Raw genomic sequence first — 12,725 nt, 5'->3', positions numbered from 1 at the left:
ATCGCGGATCGGTGGAATTTGCGAATGGGGAAAGATGCGAATTGTGAAGACTCGAATGCGTATGTGTGTTGCCCGTACGACCGAACAAACCCAACAATTACTTTTCCTGGGCCGAAGGAATCGGGGTATCCCCCTGCTCCCCGGTGAAGGTCATAACTGCTAGATCCCTTAATCTCTCGTTTCGAGTGACGTCGGATCCCTTCTCGAAGTAGACTAATGCCGCATCATCATGCTTTTGGCTTCATGCTCGGCTGCTGCTGGAGCCGTTGTGGTTAACGAGTTTCGTTAACGAAAACTCTCGCTGCGTTCGCATAGCCCCTCAAAAACGACAGATAATATCCATCGACGATATTCGTTCTGCGCTGGATAGATCGCACCTCGGGAGCGATGCTACGAAGCACTTCACTGGGAGCGATACGCCCGATACGAATACGAAAACGTGTCTGGTCCCAGAGTGCTCGTGGGTCGTTTCCCTCTCGGTGGAGGAGCCGAAGCGACGCCCTCCTCGTCGAGCTGAACATCGCTCCCCGCGAATTTTGCTGATGAGTCTTCCAGGAACGAAATATTCTCCGGCTCGGGGAACCGAATGCGTAAACACGTCGAAATGCGTCTCCGCAGCGGAGGCCTGCCATCGGCCGTTGCCCATGCCTATCGAAGTGCGGGGAGCGGGAGACAAGCACCCGCGATCGGAGATTTGCAAGCGACATCTGACTTGGTGTAGCGGACGGAAGTGTCGGATAAAAGACGTCGTCACCATAAAAACGCCACTTCTTTGAGCTTTCAATGACCAGATCCAGAGCACACGGATCGCTTCGCGCGCCGTCTGCATAAGCTCGAAGATCAAGGTCGCCTCGACTCAGCTCTATTGGTTCTCGAAATGAGCGGAAGGTGTTCGGTCGGCACAGTGATCGGCTCGGTCTTGGAACCTTTTCGAGTAGGGAATCGTTGCTATTTGAGACTCTTCGGATCTTATATCTATGAAGGTGTATTTGCTGCTCCATCCGTTACTCGAGACGACTTGTGCCTCGGAGCTTGCGACCAAACGAGCGTCGGGAGCTTCTGCAGCGAGGAGGAAACTCAGTGAGCAGGCCTGTAGGCATCCCCTGCCTGGTCCCATTAAGGCCTCATTAAACAACATTAGGCTCGTGTTGAATGACTTTTTGATGGCCCACATCTACCTACCTATCTGCCTACTGCCGACCCGCTGCAATTGAAGGAGCCGACCAGCGAAGGCTGTCGTCTTTCCCATGATGGGAACTTCTTAGTGCCTCTCAGCTCGAGATATTCGCCGACCTCGTGAGCGGATTAGAACCAACGACATTCTTCGTAGAGCACCGGAAAGCCGGCGAGATGGTCCCTCATTCTAATGTAAGCTGTCCAGTCGAAGGGAACTTTCGGTCTCAGGCGCGATAAGGAAGAGGTTCGGTAATCTGCGGAAAACCGCAAGAACATCGTTTGCGAACCTTCGGGCGTTCTGCCGAGTTCCAAAAGTCGCATCTGTTCGGTCGAGAACGCAGTACGAAATGTTTTGAACAAAAAGCCGGGTAACCTTTTGAAGAGAGTTTAATTAGTCGGCTGCCGCTCCGCTGCTTGTCGCCGCAGGCGAAAGCAGCTTTCGCGCATGAGCGAAAGCCTGTGCTCTCACCTGGCTCGCAATATCATATCATGTGGCTAGGGTCCGAAAAGATTCGTTCCGTCGTAATCAAAGCCCCGATCCTTGCTTAGGCTTCTCGAGCCTCGCGAGAAAAGGAAGGCGGCATTTAAATCTAATAGTTGCTAGGAACTGCAGATCCGACGTCGCTGATCAATTTTTCGCTGTCCGAGAGTTTCGGGGAAGAGGCAATGAGGAAGTCACGAGATCCTTGCGCCGGAGACGTCGGAGAGGCGATAAGAAATCCGCTCCGTTGGCCTCCGTGTAAGGGATGACTCGAGGCTGCCGAGTGGGGGCACTAAAGAGAATACCGATAACAGTCGACGCGGGGTGGCCAGTAGTGGCAATGCGGGGGATTTTTGCTGCGTTCTTCAGCGACTTAAAGAATGAGGTCTCCATTTTGTCCGCTCCGTGGCAATTCCGAAGCTCCGAAGCAACAAAGAGTGGCCTCTAGATGTATTTCAGGCGTGGAGGGCTGGGGTAAGAGTTGAGTGGAGGAAATGGGGCCTCTGGCTGAAGAAAAAGCGTTCGTTCCATTTGTATCTCACAATGGTTCGGCCCTCCGTGCTACAGTCGAAACCGAAGACATTTGTCGCCGTCCCCAGCGAAACTTTTACGGAGTCAACCGACCAACCGCAAATGCTTTTAGCTTCGGAGCGAGTCAACGGGAGAGAGCCGGGCATCTGAATACTTTGAGGATTCGATTCTCCAAAAAATCCTGGCAGCTGCTTCTTCCTTCCATGCGGAAACGACGGTCCAATCCGGAAAGCTCTTCTGAGCGCGTGCGCGATGAACTCCAGAGGAGCGAGAATTCGCGAGAATTTCTTTATCTTGCTGCTGTCAGCAGCTCTGACTTGTGGTGACGACGAACTTTCCGAGTACCCATAGATATCGCTGCGGCGAATAGGACGCGTGCCACGAATGAGTTCTGCTGGAGCTACGACCCTCCCATATTTTAACATGAGTCGTCCTGAAGTTGGTCGCGCTGCTGACTCAGCTGTGTCGCCAGCTGTTCCTTCCTCTTCCCCAGTCCTACTGCCTTCATCCCCACTTGAAGAGAGCCACGAATTTCGAGGGACGGGCGAAATTTTTTTCCTGAATGCAGTCCGCGATCAGCCATTGGTCTCGCCGCACGCGTCTGAGATTCGGGAACCGCGGACGGCTGACTCCTGAATGCTTGCGGACTGGATTTGTTCCGGTCGGGTGTCAGGCCTATTAGGGAGGAAGGTTTCATCGATATTCACGGTAGCGGTTCACGAGCCAAAGGGCAGGTTCCGCCATGCACCTCCACACCGTCGAATCCTGACATCCCGATGTCACCTCGGATCTTTTGTGCTGGGTCCCCTGACTGACTGATCATTGAGAATGGATCCGATGAAGTCATGGGAATTTCTAATTATTCCTGATTCGACCGAAGGGAATTCTTCAGACGCCAAGGGCTCAGTCAGACATGAATCTTTGAAAGGAATTCTCATCCGGCTCCCTTCGACTCCAGCTCTTGCGGATCCTGCGCGATCTTTGACATCGATTTCGCCTTCAGCGTCTGGCCCGACTCCTTGAGTTAAATCTAATTTCTAATTGATGCAGGTCCTCGCCGCACCGACTCGGACAGCGCATCGGAGACCGCCGCTCGACTTGCTCTCCTCCATTGAGAGAAATTCCTATCGAGAGCATCGGTGCTTCCTCCGCCTCGCGGTCCACCAGGTCTGACTGAGGAACACGGCAGGAAATTTGACTCTTGTACCCTCATTAAAAGTCATTACATGTCGTTGCTCTGGAATGGCGCGGCCGAAGACCGCTGCCCGGAGCACTCGAGCCCGAGGCCTCGCAAGCTCAAGGTAATGATGCGAACCTCAGGTGAGTCTTACGCTCGATTGCGAGCACGTGAGATCTGATGCCTCTGACGGTTGTGAAGAAGAGCGGAAAGTCGCTGATTGCAAAGCGAGTCCAGACCGACTTCCTGAGCTCGGAGAGCGTCCAAGGAACCAGGCACAGCATCTTTTTTATTCACAACCGACGTGAATGGGGTAGTCTCGCCGAGGGCGACGCCGATGATCGAGTGCGATCACCACGCGGCCTTGGGATCGTTCCCGATGATTGAATGTTGAATCACCTTACGTCCTTTTGTCTTATCGAGTTGTTGATACGTGCGTCACGCGCAATGCCCGCGACTGACATATCTCGCGAATAGGTGAGCATACCAAAGAATACCAAGCAGCACTAAGTCGGGAAGGATATAGGAACAGGCTTCACACGGGAGCGAGTCCGGAGGCATCGATAGGGGCTGTGTGATACTCCGAGCAAGAGGATCACCTCAGCACAAAACCGGAATTCACAATTCGCGATCCGACTCGGATAGTCTCGCCATAGCCTAAGAGCCTAAGAGTCCTTCGCGGGATTCGTGTTCGGCAGTTGCCGAAGTAGAGGAGTCAGCCCACGCAAGCCTGTAGCCGTAGGGAGTCACCTCGTCAGCATAGATGTCATGAAGATCAAGGAATTCGCCTTCGTAGCTCCTCGACATTCAATCAGTTCTCCTCCGGATTCCATTGGCGCTCCTCAGCGCGCTGCAAGGGTCCTCCGAAGAATGAGTCGGAGGTCGATTCTTGACGAATCTTCATCGTGGTTCTGAATCCTCCCGACCCGCGCTTTGCTGACCGGAGTTGAGATCACGGTGAATCTTTGATCTCATATCGTGTGGTGTATTGCCAATCCGATCCACGGCGACATTAGAGCGCAATACCTTGATTAAATGCAATAGTAATTCGAGCATATTTAGATTTCCGATAGGGTAGAGGTCTGAATGTCAAGCAAAGCTATCTGCTCACGATCTTCCACCTGGTAGCTGCAAGTCTCCTATGAATTCTCGATTAATCATTTAGATGTCGTCAATTGAACTTGGTGTCCATAGTACCCTGTTCCTCCATAGTGGACACCGGGCAGAATATCAGTATGGTCGCTCCCTCGTCCTGGAATCCCGACTCTTCCGCTAGTCACAGTTGTACCCCGATACCGCTTCTCCACACCGGAATGGGCTGTTCGGCTGCAGTATTCGGAGCCTCGATCTTCCGGCCCCGCGATGAGGTGCGGCTCATAAGGCTCTCACTCTGTGGAAGGTCACTCGTTTCCGCCCATCAGACGGAAAGCTCGACACATCGGAAGCGCTTCATGGCAAACTAAGATTGTGTTGCCTCCTTGCGGTACTTTCGTATTTCGGATATTTCGGATCTCCCTCCGAGAGAGGAATCGTTTTCCGCTGGCTGCGACCGGTATTCGTATTCGAAGCTCTCAAGGCTCAAGCGATTCGACCCATAGCCCGTGCCGCTCGCAAAACTAACAGCGTCACTCGAGCAGCCAGCAAACTTTCTCAAAATTCAGGAGCTTCCTCTGAACAAACAAAAAGAACACGCACTCCTGTATGCCGCTTTGCGTCCACAATGTTCTCGCTTCGGAGCGGAGGAGGGGGAACGTGCAGCGCAGAATTCAAGCGAGCAGCCTCGTACATTCGCCGGATCCCGAAAAACCTCAAGCGAGGCAGAGCGGTAGAAATGGCATCGTTCCCTGAAGGATAAGTCCTTGTTGTAGCCGTGCAGTAGGCGAATGCCAACTGTTCCGAGAAGCCTGCGGTGTACGCTGGAAAAATATGATGACGTAGTTCATCTCCAGCACTCGAGATGGAAAGAGGGAATATCTCACGGCTCGAGACGACTGCTTCCGAGTGCTGCACCGTCATCGCCATCACCACAATCGTTGCGGCAGAGCTCGTCCAATCTGAATTCACCACAGCCTCGCTTAACGGCGCACTTCCACCGGCAGTCCCCCGCAGCGTACAACTCCCTGCCACTGTTGTTTCTGTATCTAGCCGAGGGTGAATATTCACGTATCCGTGGCTCAAGCAGAGAGCAAAGCCGGACAACGGGACGTGGAAAGCGTTGTTGAACGCGTGGAGACCGATGTAACCAGACGAGTGCCCAACGGCAACGAGTGGTGAACGAACGATTCCGAACGAATATTGCAGCTGTTGGCGGAGATTGCGTCCCGCCGGATGTAACCCCCGAGCGGACTATTTGACAGCAGGCAGAGGAAACATCCGCCCGTACGGACGTCGTTCGGCCACCCGGCTCTCTCGAACGACCCGTTAGTTAGGTAGAGCCGACTTAGGTCAATACAGCCATTAAGTGCAACGACTGACTCGGGGAACACACGTCCGCCTCCTGCGGGTGTTGTGCGGGGAAGTTGACCTAATATGGGCGGCGGCCCCGACGCCGCCCCGCGACTCGTGAATCGATGTAGCTCATTCAGAGAGCGCAGTCTCAAGACGGAGTTTGATGTCTTCTCTCACAGGCTCCTGTTGTAACGCTAGCTGTCCTCGCGTGTCCATCCCGCGCATCGAGGTAAAACACACACGATTTTCCCTTCTTCGGAGCGTTCCGCTGTGCTCAATCCGAGGCTATTTTTATATCGGCCCCCTGACGTTCATCAGTTCGCCTCCTTCCGTTCCTCCATCGACGCATATCCCGGAAGGACCGGCCTTTGATCCACGGGAGCTGTGCTCATAGCGACAGCCCTGTCTCGAGATCCCTGCCTAATGGAGACTTATTATCATGGCGATCCTGAAGGATCACCTTCGTCCATGGGTCCTCCAAATGAAACTCTTTCGAGAAGGCGAACAGATGACCGGACGGAAGCGACAGCGCTGATCCTTCGGTCGAGGCTTAAAACTTGTCGGACGGTCTGCCTACAGACTGCTTTCGGGTGTCCCGAAAGCCTAAGCCCGGAAGCTCACAATCAGAGAAGAACATCTGGTGTCATTTTCAGAAGGCTTTACAGGGAACAATGATAGCTCGTTTGCATTTCGAACAATGCTTTGATTCTCTCTCGGGCCTCCGGGGCATCCACACTCGTGACCACGGCACGACCGCTGGGCGTTCAATAGTGACGCCGTGACGTGAATCGGAGCCCCCTCACTCGAAACTGCATCGAAATATCTCGTTGACGCCTGGCAACCGATCGCTCTGAAAGCCACGGTTGACTTTTGTGAATATGCTCTCAAGGAGTGTACGCGCACGAATACGATGTATATACCTGAGGGCTGAATCCCGACTTATCAGGTGAGCGGCTCCCGTACGGTGTGAGCGATGTTTCCGCACGGAATCTGTTCGCGCGAACAGATTCCGTCGGATGCTTCCAATGCGATCGCGGCTCACAATATGTTGTTTGGCGTGCTCAGCCTCTTCTGTTTCCTGCCGTTGATTATTATTCGGGCGCTAGGTCTTCGTGCTCTCGAAGCTGCACCCGCGCGAGCGGATGCTGCCGCAGGTATGGCGCCGTGGTCACTCTCGTTTCGGCAGCGGGAGTTTCCGCTGTGACTCGACGGCCGGCTGACAATGTGGCTGACGTTCTCCTTTTGTTTCAGATCTCGGGTCGAAGTGCATTTCCTTTGACCGGCTTCAGCGGTATTGTTCAGCAATTCGTCTCTGAGCACAACGGAAGTCCGAACACAAGCCCGGTCAGGTGGGTCAGGCTTGGCTGAGCCAGGCCAGATAAACTAGGCACTTGGAAGAGTGAGGAGTCCTATTCTGCGCTGCTTTAGTCCCGTTCGGAATCAAAAGTCCCTTCCGGGCAGCTAATTCCCTGGCTCAAAGACGAGAATGAGGAAGTCTCCAGAGGCTCCCTGTTTAATTACTTCCTCAAGCTACGGGGAGAGGCGAGAGGAATTTGAAGGGGCGAGCACGATATTGTCAAGATCTTCCCGAGAATAAAACGACCTCGACGACCGTGGAAAGGGAAACAAAGTTTTCTTTCGGAATGCCGATTATGGTAATTCGGGAAGAGCCCCGAGCCCCGCGGCAAATCCTCGCTTCTCGAATTCAAGCCAGAGTTTATCGATAATCAGCGGACGATCGTTAGAAATATTGACAGGCTGCCCCGCGACAGAGAGGGAATTCCGATTTTTCAATGAGATCGACGGAACGGAGGGAAATAATCAAGGCAGCGTATCAACGCGTTCCGAATTCGGGAGTCAGGGTCCGTTTCGAGGAGTATGCAAATAGAGATTCGGAGCCAAGATTCTTTTCTTCAAATCCCGATGTGTCTGATTGTGAATGGCATAAGCACGCGTTCCTCTCTCGGCATGGTTCCTCGTAGGATTCAGAAAAAGTCTTCCCGTAGTGAAGACCCATGCTGGATCCAGTGGTGGGAACGATGAGTAACTCCGAACTTGATTTCAGCACATCACAGCGTTCGAGAACGGATCCCAAACCTCGAGGAGCTTTCCCGAACCCAGAGCTCGTCGGAGCGCCTCGAAGATCACGAGATTGATATCCGCCGGTGAGTCTCTCGTTTTTTACGTTGCGTGGTGGAAATCGCACTTTATCCATTGTGACATCTAGTGGTGGGTGGGAGCATGAAGCGTCGTTTTCATGTCGGGTCTTCCCCTTCCCTGCTGGATTCCTTGGTCCTGGCTCTGCTTATCTATCTCGCCGCTGTTACCAGCGTTACCGCTATCAGCTAATGAGAGCACGAAAGGAGAAAGTCCTCCGACAAATCCTTTGATAAGAAAAATTGCCACAATTACGACGCTAATACGAACGTCCTAGTTGTGGAACGCGGGCGGAAGTGCGCTCTAGTCGCAGCGCTTTCGCTTTGAATGGAACCCCTGGAGAGAAGGTCAGGTGCTGCCTACGATCTCGAGACATTCCCTTCGTTGTCTGGAATTTCTTCGAATTTCTCATTCGCTCCGAATATTTTTCACCTTATCCTAAACTGCGAGATTCGTCTGCACAAAGAGCGCATCGAGAGCGATAAACGCTCCTCGATCCCAAGCGAGGAGAGCTGCATCTTTTCATATCGATAATAATGTTCTGATAGAGATCGCAAACTTAGCTTCCGAAGGATTTTGAAAAGAAGACAGCGTTCAGGATACTTTGGAACAATGATATCCAGGGATTATTTGATAGGGAGCCGACGTTGCTGGATACCGTCAGGGGATCGGAGACCTTAAAGCCGAAAGCTAACGGAGAATTCAAAAAGCGGGGACGCCTCCACCGAGTGGTTCCCATCTGACATCGATAGGAATCGGGGAGAAACGCTCTCATCGCGTCGTGGACGACGTCGACCTCGAGTCGCAATTTCGATATTGGGTTCTCCGTCCGATTTTCCGGAGTCGTCACGACCATCTGGTCTTTTCTCCCATGCAGGCCCCCGTCGTTCAGCCCCTCTATTCCATGCTCGCGTTTGTCCTTTGCTCTTCATCGCTCGCTACCACCCGCACCGCTGAGCGGCTCTCTCGTCGTCGGCTGCTCCCAGTCCCTTGTGCGAGTGCATTTCATGAAAGTGCCTACTTTACAATGTATGATGGTAATTTCGAGCTTCGCAGCTGGAAATACGCGGCAGGGACGGAATACGCGCTTGGCACGCGAGCAGCCGCCGTTACAATTCAATCGCATCGTGGTGCGTGCGATGAGCGGGGATTCTCGCAGCAAATCGAAGAACAACGGAAACGCGCATTAGTTAGATCAGAGTTGTGGTTCGGAATTTGTCGAGATAGAGAGCGTCGGCGGATGCTGGAGAATCGCGCTTGTAGCGTGTTCTGGGAAACCCAACGGAAGTACGGCTGGAAGACGACACCGGAGCCAGGAAAAACGCAATGGGGGAACAGCCCGTCCCGCTCGTGTTCTCTAAGCAACAACATTCTCGAATTTCATCCTCCGAGGGAACGGATCCCGTAGCGTGAATCCTCGGCTCGGGACTGAGCTTCCTAACGAGGCAGGGACTCAATCAGGCTGCTGAGAGAAAACAACTCCCTTATCTCGGGAAACCTGAGGCCTGTGGTTCGTCAAGGCGCGAGATTTCTGCCGAGGGATATTCCGTCGCTCGACGGTGGCGGGGAAGGACGTCGGCTCGCCAAGGTTCGCTCGCTCGCTGGCTTGCTCTATCTCATATTAGACGTGGTTCCCGGAGCTTGACACGAGAAAGTTATGAAACATCCCGTGACAATGGTGTGGGATGCCACTCGGATGATGGACCGACGCCATCCGTCACCGAAAGCCGCAATTTTGAGAGCTGCTGCCGAGGTATTGGTTTTGTTCGCGTTGTTTATATTCGTCCTAGCCACCAAACAGGAGTTTCCTCAGAGTTCGCTCTCCGAGATCTATCGTGAATTTCCGTCATTCGTACCAGATCCGAGCTAGGAACCGGGTTTGATTGAGCATTCGGCGGGAGATTATCCGGCCTCCCCATCCGGCCATCCATGCCCTGGATGGCAGAGGGGATCCGGCCTCCCCATCCTAAGTATTCTCAGGGGGAGCTCGATGCGTCCCCATCCGCGTCGGGATGTCTTTCGGAATTATTGCGATTTTGGTTGAGTTGACATCATCTGCAAATCAGTCGAGTGTCGATTCCCTTCTCGATCAGCTTGGTCGGGAACTTTCGAATTTAAGATCCCTCGAGGATATGAAGACGCATGTCCCTCCTCAACATACCCCACGGAGCGTGACTGAGGAAGCTTTCGAATCTTCTTCGCTCTGCCCACCCGACGTGAAGACACTTCCCTCATACGACCACCAATCCGGCTTAGGCCCATACGAGAACTGGCAGATCTAACCACTCTCCGTCTAATAAGGTCCCATCCGGCAGCGGTGGAGTTCGGAGGGCTTCGCAGATATACCCCGACCTGCTCTCTTTCCCGTCTCCCCAGGTATCGCCTCGGGAAAGCGATCAGACTGGCAGCGGTATCTTACGCGTCGAACTTCTCTGACAATAATCGTTGCGGCGTTCCCATTCGGGGATTCGAGTCCGCTGAGACAGCGGCCGACGTGTCTCACGAGGGTGTACGGAAAAGCATGAATTAGCGAAAACTCCGACTCAGCCGAAGTTCTCTGGAGCAGTGTCGTTATGCCTGCGGCGGTTGAGGAACTCCGCGGCAGTTGGACTGGGGCAGACTCGGTCATGAACGCCGCCTAATCAATGAGCAGGATCTGATAATGAGACGATTGCAGGGTTCAGGGGTCACGAGCTCCGTTGCGAGGCAGAGCCCGATACTCTCGGCAACACGTTTTGCGAAAAGATAATAATCGAAATGCAACTTGTGACGTTCGCTTGCCTGGAGTTCATTAATGTTCAAGAGGAAGTGCGAAGCAAATTGAGATTAACACCAGGAAAACAGAAATGGGGGGTCGACCGGAACACGTGCGCAATGCGACCGAGAGCGGGCGCTGATTCCGTCACAGCGAGTTCTCTCACAGATCGTGAACGAGGCATAATGCGCGTCGCTCGTGGAAGCGGATGATGGATCTGCGCTGTCGTCAACGGTCGCTGCAGGCCGACCACCATCACTGGGGCTCGAAAGCACAACATCCATCCCATAGGCATAGATTATAATGAAGCTCCCTACCGGCTATTATAACGTGGACGGTCGTTCATCTCTATCTCTCTCCGCCGAGAAAGGGATCAATATTTAAAAAAGTTCCATAGAGCCTCGGACTTATCGCTCGTTTGCCAGGAATAGGCGCGAGACCTCCGCCGTTGACCTCTCGCAGCATATTCTGATAGAGGAGGAGGATCCTTGCGAAGAGCTCAACGCTGAGAGCGAGTGTTACGCCTTATAAGCGACGGGGAATTTCAGCCGCTCGTCGGGCTCATTTTCCCGGAGAAAAAATTATCTGAAGGATCTGTAATGATCTCACACCTGTGGCTCGCCAGGCAATTGGAGGTCTCCTCCGTGTCACGTTCACCGATGTCCAACACTGGACGTGACCATCTCACCAAACTCCGCGACGGTATCCTCTCCTCTAGGATTTGGTAATCTTCCGTAGCCATCCCCCTTGAGACTGAGGCACGCTTTTACTCTTGTTGGATCACGATGGGAGCTCCTCACAGCCCATAGCTTATAGCAGGAGCCGTTGGTCGCCTGCTGGGTGATTCTCCAGGAAATACTCGAAAAGCTCTTATCGGTCGTGAGTCGCCGTTGATGGTCATATGCATCACGTACACGCGACGTGAATGATAGCTGCTATCGTCGATCCTATTGGTTTGGAATCACAACATACAATATCGTGTGGGCATGTACGGATCTGAAAAGTTTCAGCTACCGACGTCAGCTGATTGGATATTCGGGCTGCGCGACGACGGGGTAGCAGTTGGCTGGACGGAGTGACAGGAAGGGTTAGAAGCTGAGGACCGATGACGACGTCGACGACACTTGTCGGCTGCAAGCGACAGCATCTGTCTACAACAAAAAGACCGAGACTTTGCATCTTCGCCAAGCCACCGAAGCGTTTCCCTGCGACTGACAAGCAGCGCTTTTTGCGTACACTGCAGGCACATGGGCATATCCGGAACATCATCGTGTTCCGCTTCGGGTCCATCCCGGTGATGCCACGCACGCCCTCACAGTCTACCGCGAAATGTCCGACGTTCAACGGCGCAAGCCTCCAAGATCGGTGATATTTCGGAGAAATGGAACGATCTCGCTTCGAGGGGTGAGAGTATTGTGCGGAGGTCGGCTTTAGTCAAAACGGCTATCCCGAAGCTCGATGGATCGTTGCAATCAGGTCTCTCGTCGTCGCGTCGGACTTTCCTATGGAGATTCGGTTAGCGACGTGACTGATCTAGCCCACGATGGTCGTAGATGGACCGAAGGGAGATGTGGGCAATCGTATAGAGCAGCAACCGAAGACGAACGGAACCGAGGGGAACCTGAGCCGGAGCGAATGATGGAGTCGCGAATCGGAGCGGTCAGACCTACTTCACTCAGTCTATTACGCTCCCGAGGGTATGCGAGCGACGCGAGCTTGCAGTCTTGACAAATGAGAAATGGAAACGGAAAATATTGATTTATGGAATGTATCCACACTTCTCTGCAGTCCCCATGGGACGGCGAGCGAGGGAAATGCTTCGAAACTGTTCATGGTTGCCGGCGCCCCGCTCCGAACCTCCAGAACTCAAGACTCCGAGGGCTTCTCACGGATTGGCTCATGGGCGACTTCCTCGGCCCGACCTCGGATGAGTTCGTGGATGAACGAAAGCCCCCGCATTTCTTTGCAACCGAAAACACCGTGAGTATTCTAACAGTACA

The sequence above is a fragment of the Galendromus occidentalis genome, unplaced genomic scaffold (assembly GCF_000255335.2).
Source record: "Galendromus occidentalis unplaced genomic scaffold, Mocc_1.1 scf7180000076951, whole genome shotgun sequence".
Taxonomy (NCBI): domain Eukaryota; kingdom Metazoa; phylum Arthropoda; class Arachnida; order Mesostigmata; family Phytoseiidae; genus Galendromus; species Galendromus occidentalis.
This window is presented reverse-complemented; position numbering follows the sequence as displayed.